The 11,033-nt window shown below is 42.6% G+C and overlaps 1 pseudogene; it reads left to right on the top strand.

Annotated features, from left to right (window-relative positions):
• The first annotated feature begins 3,182 nt into the window (after positions 1–3,182).
• Positions 3,183–9,300, top strand: LOC138421035 (lipoamide acyltransferase component of branched-chain alpha-keto acid dehydrogenase complex, mitochondrial pseudogene; annotated as a pseudogene).
• Positions 9,301–11,033: the final 1,733 nt, after the last annotated feature.

The following is an 11,033-nucleotide window of genomic DNA, read 5'->3' as shown; positions in this document are numbered from 1 at the left end:
CTTCTGCTCTGAGGGACCACTTTAAATTTAAAAAAATAACATTAGATGCCTGTCTGCTTATATGCCAAACACTGTCCATGCAACACCTATGGCATTGAGTCCGTTTTATAATTGTGGGAACCAAGGTTCAGAGGAAACGGGGGAAACTGACTCAAAGGCACGGAGTAAGTGATAGTGATGTTTGGGAAGCAAGATAACTGCAATTTTAAATTTCAAAGAAAACCCACCATTTTCTGAGTGATTTTTACATTCCAAGCAGTCATAGAATCCATTCACATGTCATTTAAGGCTCACAGTAAACACGTTAGGTAGGTAGTATCGTTCCATTTTAGTGCAGGAGTTTAAAGCTCACAAAGGTGAAATAATTTGTTCATGTCACTTTGCTTTGAAGGTCGAAACCAACGCCTGACTTAAAAGCCCTTATTATTAGATGACAGGCCCCTCCTCAAATATATCTTAAACCCTACCCATCAGAACCCTACCCACTGGCTACCATATTCTTTTCATCCGAACCCCACTCCCCAGCCCTCTCCCCTCAATTATGCCTTTTCCTTCCAGCTTAGAGCAGAAGTGAAAACCTGCTTGTTTGTTCTTGAGGCGTGCTGTTTTTCCCATGCCTAAAGAAGCAGAGGATAACAGGATTTAATGCTAGGGATTTTGGTTCAAGTCCTGAGCTAAATCATGCTCCCTTTTGTGGTCTGAGAGTTAGCCGCTCTGAGCCTCAGTCTGCGACCTGGGCTAGTTACACACCTCTTTCAGGGTGTCAGTGGCAAGCGAGCAATGACAGTGGTGAGACCCCAACTCCTCCCAGGCGGCTGTCATCGAAGGGCGGCCTGGGAATCTCCAGAGTTTCCTGAGACCCTCGTAGGAGGTCTGTGACCTCAGAACAATTTTCATCATACTACTAAGACCTTATTTCCCCTCTTCATGGACTTACAACAGCATTCTCCACCGGCTGCAGAGCCTGAGACACTGCACAGGTTGAACGCAGAAGCCGCTAAGAGAATCTGTCTTCCGTCAAGAGCAAAGCAGTGGTTTCCAAGTTTTGCTCTATATTGCAATCACCCGGGAACCTTGAAAAAATACCGACGTCCGATTCTTACCGCATTCTGATTTAGTTGGTACATGGTGGCATGCGGTGCATTGGGGTTTCTGAAAGTTCCCCTTGAATGTGCAGTCAAATTAAACAGGGATTTGTTTTCCAATGGAGATGAAGTTACACAAGATGAGTAAGTTTTGGAGATCCGTTGTCCAGCAGAGTATTTATAGTTAATAATATGGTATTGTGCACTTGGAAATAGGCTAAAAGGATAGACCTAACATTAAGGATCTTCACTAAAATCTAAAACTAAAACCAAAAACCCAGAAAAGGACAGAAGGAGCACTTTGGAAGTGATGGGCAGGCTGAGCGGCTTGGGGTGGCACAGGGCATATGCACACATGAAATGTACGCAGTATTTTTGGTGAATAAACTGTAACTCAATAAAGCTAAAAATAAAAGACTCTCACATAACTCTAAAAAAAAGGTTTACAAAACGGTATATCAATGTTACTCTCCACAATAATTTTTTAAAAAATAGTTATTTTAGTAAAAATATTACCTGTATTAATCTGTACTGATCAGTCAAATATTTTTTCAGAGTGTCAAGCGCTTCTGAGACCAAGGACCTAAAAGACGTCAGTGTCTTGGCCTAGAGAGTAAGACTGTGGGCTCTGGAGCTGGATTACCTGTTGATACATGACTTTGCCATTGCAAACTTTGTGACCTTGGGCACTTGACTCACCCTCTCTATGCTTCAGCTTCACTGGGTCTGCAAAATGAGTAGAATAATAAAACCTGCCTCTCAGATTTTTGCGGGGCGGGGGCCGGTGGTGGAGGTTGAATAAGCCACGCCCCTGAAGCCCTTGGCGTGGCGCCTGCTGGCTGCTGCCGTCACCTGCCAGTGGGTATAAGTGGCTGACATCGATCGGTGTGGCCTACTGCAGGCCTAGCCATTCTTGCAGCCAGCTCATCTTCCCACACAGCAATGGAGCAGGAGCCCCCGGGCCAAGTCTCTCGAAGTCAGCGGGAGGCACCTTGGACCCAGCTCACCCTGGCTCTGGCTCATTTCTCAACCAGCCCCACACTGCCATCCTTTAGTTCAGTGAACGGCCCGCTAGCAAAGGAGGTGACACCACGGCGACTGTGTGATCTGGGGAGAGGAGGAGATGGTCTTGCAAAGAGGCAGGGTGTGGTTTATCAGCCAAAATGTTCCCAGTCCCCATCCCCTGCCCGCCCCGCCCCCAGCCCCCCACCAAGCAGCTCCTTTGAGTCACTCCCCTTTGCTTCAAGGGATTACCGGCCTTAAGAGTCTGTGTTCCTGCCGGCTTCTCCTCACAAGCACAATTCGCCTCCCAGTCACGTTTTATACCAGGCCTTTATTCTCACAGTTCTGCTCCGTCCCATTCCTCACAGTCGCCACACTCAGTGGGTCCCCTCATGATGGAGAAAGACAGGGAAATGAGAAATTCAGCGATGCTGAAGGCCATCAACATAACCGAAATTCCCTGTAACAGAAGAAAGCACGAAGGGACACAGTATCAGCACAGCAATGCTCACGCAATAGGAGTTTCCGATGCTGACGGGGCAGCAGTGGTAAGGCGAGAAATGAGACCTCCACGTCTCAAGTGTGTTTAACGCTTAGGAAGCAAACTGCTGGAGGGTTGTGAGGAAATGTGGGTGTTTTCACACAGCAGGCACAGCGGGGCCCTGTATAGAACAGCATCATTGTTTTTCTGGAGGAAGTTATGCGAGAGGTAGTTACGCATCTACTTTCTGAATTATACGCTGAATTATATGACTCCACTTCATAAAAATGCAATACAGAGAAATATTTTAAAAGCGGCCTGTTGAAAGAGAAAGAAAGAAGGTTAAGAAACGAAAAAGGAGCAAAAATAGAAAAGGAAAGAAAAAGAGGGGAAAGAACCTACAGGCTAAGAAAAAGAGGAACATGCAGAAAAAGACACCTTTTAATGTAACGCTAATAGTAACTTCTCGTGTTCTTCTTGTTACCACTGAAGACCTTGAAAATATTTTGTATTCTGGCCACTAAGGGTGTCTGCAGGGACACACACCTGTTAGTAGCCCAGGGGCTGGTCACAACTTGGGTTCTGCTGGTGAAGGTCTGTAAAGATGAGCACGGATGGCGCTCTCTCCTACAGCTGTCTGCGTCTGCACGCTTCGACTAGAGGCTGAAAAATCGTTCTCAAGTCACACTCAGCAAGCCACTCCGGTATCCTCGCCTGGAAAGTCCCATGGACAGTGGAGCCTGGCGGGTTACAGTCCATGGGGTTGCCAAGAGTCTGACATGACTGAGGACAGTACCTCTTGGTGTCGTTATGATTCTTTTATTCTTTAGTGACTGGAAATAGTTTATTTCTTTTCTCCTCTTCTGTTCTTTTCTGCTTTTTGTTTGATTTTTGTCTTTTTCTTTGTGTTTACCGTTCTGGAAAATGCTGCAGTAAACGTCCTGCGCACATGTCCTTACGTGTGGGGGGCTCAGTGCTGTGGGGGCTGCTTTCTGGGTTAAGGTGGGTGCATCTTTCGTATAAGTGAGTGTCTCCTTGCTTTCCAGAATCTTAGGAACATTTCACATTCCTGATGCTTAAGTACCCAGAAGCATCTGTTGCGCCACTTCCTGGCCAGTCACAACTTTTATAAGCCTGGTTTTTGCCAGTCGAGTGTATGTAGACCCTCGTCCATTGTTGGTTTGCGTGGCATTTCCCGGCTAGTGAATGTGAGTGTCCCTCTGAGTGTCTCTGGCTGCTACGTCCGCGTGTTTGGTCCTTCCTCATAAACCTTTGTCTGTTTCTTCCGTTGTGTTCTTCACATTTTTGGTCACTTTATTTTCTCTTTGTGTATAAAAACCTTAAAACTTCGCTGTTACCTGCTTTAAAAATATTCTTCCAGTTCTTTTACCATTGCAGAGCTCTAACGTAAATGTGTTTTCCTTGCCCTTTTGTGATTTCTGGATCAGGACCATACACTCCACCACGCAGTACGTTCTCCGTGTCCTCTGCTAGTCAATTCCCCTCCCCCCAGAGGAACCCGCTCTCGTGATTGCTGACACAGCTGGTTGGGTCTGCTGCTGCCTCTGCATCTGAATCTGCTCACAGACTGGGCTGCGCTTCAGCCACGCTGCTGCCTGCGCCACTGTCCCACTGTGTGAGCATCACAGTCGGTTGCGCCTCTCTGCTGCCAACAGACATTTTAATTGTTTCAAGGTTTTAATTGCTGCGAATAGATTTCCCCAGAAATCTATTGGTTTCTTGGTTAATTGTTGGGTTTGCTGATATGTAAATAAGTCTATGCTTAATTTTGTTAAAAGCTACCAGGTGGTTTTCCAAGGTGGTTGAATTCTAGTTCCTCCATATTCCGGCCAGCACTCAACTCTGCCAGCTCTTTTAATCCAGGTCCTTCTGGTGTACGTGCAGTGTATCTCACTTGTTATTTTAATTTGCATTTTTTTGGTAAGTAACAATGCTGAACAGATAGATGCTCACTAGTCATTGGTGTGCCTTTCTTTGTGAGGTGCTCGTGCAGGCCTTACTTTTATTTTTCAGTCTTTTTTATTGTGGATTTTCAGGAATGCTTATATATTCTGGATGTGGGTCCTCTATCAGTTACGTGTATTGAGGAGATTACCTCCCATTCTGTGCCTGGCATTTTCACTTTCTTTTTTTAAAAATTGAGATGTGTGACATATAACATTGTGTAACTTGAAGGTGTACAGCATGTTGATATAATACATTCATATGTTACAATATAGTTACCACCATGGTGTTCATCAGTCAACACTTCTATCACGTCATGTAATTATCTTTTCTATGATGAGAATATTCACAGTCGAATCTCCTAATGACACTGAAGTCTGATACAGTAGTGTTTACAGTAACGCTATGCCACATGCTAGGTCTTCAAACCTTATTCGTCTTGTAAATGGAAGTTTAGACCCTTTGACTAACATCTCCTCACATCACCCACTGCCAGCCCCTGGTAACCACCATTCTATTCTGTTCCCATAAGTTTGGATTTTTTAGATTCCACGTATAAGTGATGTCATACAATATTTATCTTTCAATATCTGACTTATGTCCCTTAGCATAATTTCTTCAAGGTCTATCCATTTTGTTGCAAACGGTAAGATTTCTTTTTTATAACTGACTAATGTTCCTGTGTGTCTGTGTGTGTCTGTGTGTGTGTATCTCATATTTCCCGTCAGTGGACAGTAATGTTCCTGTGTGTGTGTGTCTGTGTGTGTGTATCTCTCACTTCTTTAGCGTCCACCCGTCAGTGGGCAGCAATGTTCCCATGCCTTGGCACTTGTAACTCTTCCTGCAGTGAACATGGGGGGGGACACATATTTCAGCTGTGTTGCAGTCTGCTTTGGATTAAACGCCAGAGCGGATTTGCTAGATCATATTATAGTTCTATTTTTAATTTTTTTAGCCGCCTCCATCCTGTTTTCCATAGTGATGACACTAACTCTCTTTTCTACTAACAGTGCACAAGGGTTCCCTTTTCTTTACACTCTAGCTGACATTTGTCATTTCTTGCCTTTTGACGGTAACCATTCTGGCAGGAGTGAGATGGCATCTCACCGTGGTTTTGATTTGCGTTTCCTGATGATTCGTGATGTTGGGCATCTTGTCTCGTATCTATTGGCCTTTTGTATCCTTCATAAAAATTTCTGTTCAGACCCTCTGCCCATTTTTAAATTGGATTTATTTTGCGGTTGCTTTGCATGGTTTTTAGAATTTATTTTGGATATTAGACTCATATTAGATGTATTGTTTGCAGATACGTTCTCCTATTCTATAGGTTCACTTTTTATCTTCTTGATGGTTTCCCTTGCCGTACAGAAGCTTTTCAGGTTGATATTAGTAGTTCCACTTTTTAATTTTGTTTTTTTCACCTTTGCCTTTGGTGTCAAATTCAAAAAATCATTGCCAGGACCAATGTCAAGGAGCTTACCTCCTATGTCTTCCTCTAGGAGTTTTACGGTTTTAGGTCTCACATTCCCATCTTTAATCCATTTGAGTTTATTTTCGTGGGTGGTGTAAAAGATAGTGGCCCAGTTTTATCCTTTTGCATGCGGCTGCCTGGGTTTTCCCAGCACCACTTATTGGAGAGATTGTCTTTTCCTCATTTTACACTCTTGGCTCCTCTGTCATAAGCTGACTGACCGTGTCTGTGTGGGTTTATCTGTGGGCCTTCTATTCTGTCCCACTGGTCCTTCTTTCTGATTTTAGGCCAATACTGTACTGTTTTGATGACTGCAGCTTTGTAATATGCTTTGAAATCAGGAAGTGCAATATCTTCTGCTTTTTATTTCTCAAGATCACTTTAGCTATTTGTGGTATATCGTGCTTCCATACAAATTTTAGTGGTTTTTTTTTCTTTCTATATTTGTGAAAAATGCCACTGGCGTTTTGGTAGGGATTGCATCGGCTGCTGATTGCTTTGGGTAGTATGGACATTTTAACAATATTAATTCCTTTAATCCATGAGCAGAGGGTATCTTTCCATTTCTTTGTGTCTTCTTTATTTTCTTTATTCAATATCATATTTTCCAGTATGCCAATCTTTCACTTCCTTGGTTAAATTTATTCCTGTATATTTTCTTTTTTGATGTAATTTCAAATGGGATTGGGTTCATTAATTTTTCTTTCTGATAGTTTGTTATTAGTGTTTAGAATGCACTTAACTTTTGTTTATTGATAAATAATCCACCAAAAATTATTAAAACTAATAAATTCCATGAAGTTGCAAGATACAAAACTGATAAACAGGCACAAGCGTGCTCTGTAATCTCTGTGGACGGCACAGGACACAGGGCAGCTGAGACAGGCCTAGAAAGGGGTAAAGTAGAAGCAATCCCTCTCTGCAATATTGAGGGTCACTGTGCAGCCACAGGGCTTCCCTGGAGGCTCAGAAGGTAAAGAATCCGCCTGCAATGCAGGAGACCTGGTTTGATCCCTGGGTGGGGAAGATCCCTTTGGAGAAGAGAGTGGCTGCCCACTCCAGTATTCTTGCCTGGAGGATTCCATGGACAGAGAAGCCTGGCGGCTGCAGTCCGAGGGGTCATAGAGACGGATAGTTGAACTGAGAGACTCACACTTTCACTTTCAAGAATTAAAACTTACCAAAGTCTCAAGTTCTTCAAAGCTCTACCTTCTTCTCTGGTAAAGCTAAAGTGTTAGTCGCTCAGTCGTGTCTGCCTGTTTGCGACCCCATGAACTGTAGCCCACCAGACTCCCCTGTCCATGGAGTTCTCCAGGCGAGAATACTGGAGTGGGATTTTCCGGAGTAAGGTGGCTGCAGCGCATGTGCTGAGGACCCGGAGCTGGATGGCGGGGCAGCTGTTTCTGCAGATAAGTGGCATCATGCAACATCTGTCTTTCTCTGCCTGACGGACTTCACTCATTTGACAGCCTACTTGTGTCCGCTACTTTCATGTGGTAATGTTCATGAACATGTGGTAATGTTCATGTTTTGAAGCCAAAATATGTGTGTTTCTTTGGTTATCCTCCATTCAAGTACAGTCATCCACATCAGTGGCTGGAAACAACTGCTGCTCTCCAGGGACAGGTTGTTCAGTTCAAACTCTCAGACACTGGAGAACAGATTAGAGAAGTAACTGTTCAAGAATGGTATGTAAAAGAAGGAGATACAGGGTCTCAGCTTGATAGCATCTGTGAAGTTCAAAGTGATAAAGTCACTAGTCATTATGATGGAGTCATAAGAAACTGTTTTAATCTAGATGATACTGCCTATGTGGGAAAGCCATTAGAAGACACAGAAACGGAAGCTTTAAAAGATTCAGGAGAAGATGTTGTTGAAAGCCCTGCTGTGTCCCATGATGAACACACACACCGAGAGATCAAGGGCCAGAAAACAGCAGCGACCCCTGCAGTTCGTCGCTTGCGGTGGAAAATAGTATTAAGCTGAGTGAAGTTATTGGCTCGGGAAAAGATGGCGGAATACTTAAAGAAGATATTCTCAACTACCTGGAAAAGCTAACAGGAGCTACACTACCTCCTTCACCAAAAGCTGAAATTACGCCGCCTCCACCAAAACCGAAAGACAGAACTATTCCTATTCCAATATCGCAGCCTCCAGTGTCCACAAGCAAAGACAGAACCGAACCAGTGAAAGGCTTTCACAGAGCAATGGTCAAGACCATGTCTGCGGCCCTGAAGACAGCTCATTTTGGGTATTGTGATGAGGTTGACCTTACTGAACTGGTTAAGCTATGGGAAGAATTAAAACCCACTGCTTTTGCTCGTGGAATTAAACTTTCCTTTATGCCCTTCTTCTTAAAAGCTGCTTCCTTGGGACTACTACAGTTTCCTATTCTTAATGCTTCTGTGGATGAAAACTGCCAGAACATAACATACAAGGCTTCTCATAACATTGGAATAGCGATGGACACAGGGCAGGGCTTGATTGTACCCAATGTGAAAAATGTTCAGATCTGCTCCATATTTGAGATCGACACTGAACTGAACCGCCTCCAGAAACTGGGCTCTGCGGGCCAGCTCAGCACCAGTGACCTCCTAGGAGGAACGTTCACTCTTCCCAACACTGGATCAATTGGTGGTGCCGCCAAACCAGTGATACTTCCACCAGAAGTGGTAACTGGGGCCCTGGGAACAATCAAGGCCCTTCCCCACCTTAACGAGAAAGGGGAAGGCTGTAAGGCCCAGATAATGAACGTGAGCTGGTCAGCTGATCACAGAATCATCGATGGCGCTACAGTGTCACGCTTCTCTAATTCGTGGAAATCCTACTTAGAAACCCCGGCTTTTATGCTACTAGATCTGAAATGAAGATTGATCAGACATCCTTGAACTTTCTGAGCTTCCAAAGAGCGCGTAGAGCCCAGCTGTGCAGCACGCGTCCCTCACGGCAGTTAGTGTTGTAAATGGCTTCTGACGCATGATTATGGTTCCGAGGCACAAAGGGGATCAACTATTCTGTCAGGCTTTTCCTGAAAAGGAATAACGGTGTACCAATTCTCCCAGGCCTGTCACACTTTACAGGTCACAGAACTGAACTGAACTGAAGTGTGACTTCTTAATATGGTGCTGAGGCCTTTGTGTCCGTGGATCAAAACTGGAAGGAGCAACACAATGAGTATTACCGAGAGACAGGCAGCCATGTACCGTATTTGCCCTATTTTTTCCTCTCTCTTTTTTTAATTTTTATTTTAAACTGAAGACTTATTTTATTTTAAACTTGAGTTAAACTTAAGTTTATTTTAAACTTAAGACTCTTAATGAAACTTAGAGAGTTGCATTATACTTAGTTGGGAAAAGGAATTTATATACAAATATATTTTCTATTTCCCCACAAGAATGCAAATTATTTTATAAAGTAAGTGCAATTATATTTACCTTTTAAGATATCCAGGAGTCTGTTGTTCTGTAGCTATTATCATCTGTAAATGTCTTATTTGTATAAAGTAATGTCTTTTGAAAGTGAAAATTATAAGCTAATCTTAAAATGTCCAATTATAGTTTTGTAACCTATAAGGCCATTGAAAGTATTTGTTTAAAGTGGATAAACTTTTAGAATTTTGGCAATGTTGTAGTGTTTTATTGGGAGAAATTTCACTTTTACAACCTTGCTTCAATGTGAGGAAGGTACTTGAAATGTACCAGTCACTGACATTGTCTTACATTCAGAAATCCATTACCTTTTAATTTTATTTTTATACTTTCTTGGTCTTCAGCTAAAAGGGATAGACTAAGAAATTAGAGTCTGTTCTGGTCTCTATATCCTGAGAAGGACTTTGAATCAGGGGAGAGAGAAGACTAATGGGTAATTATGGACATTAAAATGAAATAATAAATTTTGCACAGAAATAAAGGTATCCTCATGATCATTTTTTTAGAAGCCCACTTGAATCAGAAAGTCAGGTCGTTTCTGATATTGTCTAAGTGAATCCTGTTGTTCAAGTGAGGTTTTGTGACAGAAAAAGTTGTTTTAACGTCTTTTTGATTTTTTTCAAAATGGAAATCATGTGTAAGTCAAAAAATAATGGATCTAATGAATGTTATTCTTTTTAAAATTCAGATAATATGAAGAATTGCAAAGAAAATAAAATCATCCGTAATCCTGCCACTATTAACAGTTAGATCAAGCTATCTGCATACATAGCTGTTCTTTTTACGAAAATGAGATTGTGCTGGATCTATTATTTTATAATTTGATTTTTAATTTAACATTATATTCTCAGTCAATAAATGATTCCATATTATGATCCTTAAAAAAAAAAAAGAATACTGGAGTGGGTTGCCATTCCCTTTCCAGGGGACCTTCGCCACCCGGGACTGAACCCCAGTCTCCTGCACTGCAGGCAGATTCTCTACCGTCTGAGCCCTGAGAGAGCCCTATCAAACTGGAGGCCGATAGAATTGCTCCCCGTTTCTGCTTGCATGTCAGTGTTGTCTGGCATGTTGAATGCTTCATCTAGCCCAGTGCATATTATTACTATCACCACTGCACCATACCAGCAGCGCTCACCTGGGCGTGTCCGCGCCGCCATTCTCTCCGTTGATCTTCTGTGGCTGCTGCGCCTCACTGGCCGGCATCTCCTTCTGTTTGGAACTCCTCCTCCTTCGTTATTCCTTTAGTGGGGGTGTACAGGGGGCGAACTCAATCTTTGTGTCTCTAAAAATTCTTCATTTCACCTTCATGTGAGACATTTTAATGGATAACGATAGATTATAGGTTGGCAGTTACTTTATTCAGCACGTCGAAGATATTGTTCTGTCTCCTTCTTTTACTGATGCTTTTGGAAAGTTGGCAGTCCATTCAGTTGCTTCAGTTTTTCCTTTTTTGTAATTATTAAAATCTTTATTTATTTATTTAGTTTTAGTTTTAGTTATGACTGCTGAGAATTGAGAAATGAAAAGAAAACTTAATTTGGAAAAATGACTCAGCAAATAGTTAAGGTGCACCACAGGCTGGTATGAACGGCTACTGC

Source organism: Ovis canadensis, chromosome 15 (genome assembly GCF_042477335.2).
Source record: "Ovis canadensis isolate MfBH-ARS-UI-01 breed Bighorn chromosome 15, ARS-UI_OviCan_v2, whole genome shotgun sequence".
NCBI lineage: Eukaryota > Metazoa > Chordata > Mammalia > Artiodactyla > Bovidae > Ovis > Ovis canadensis.
This window is presented reverse-complemented; position numbering and strand designations above follow the sequence as displayed.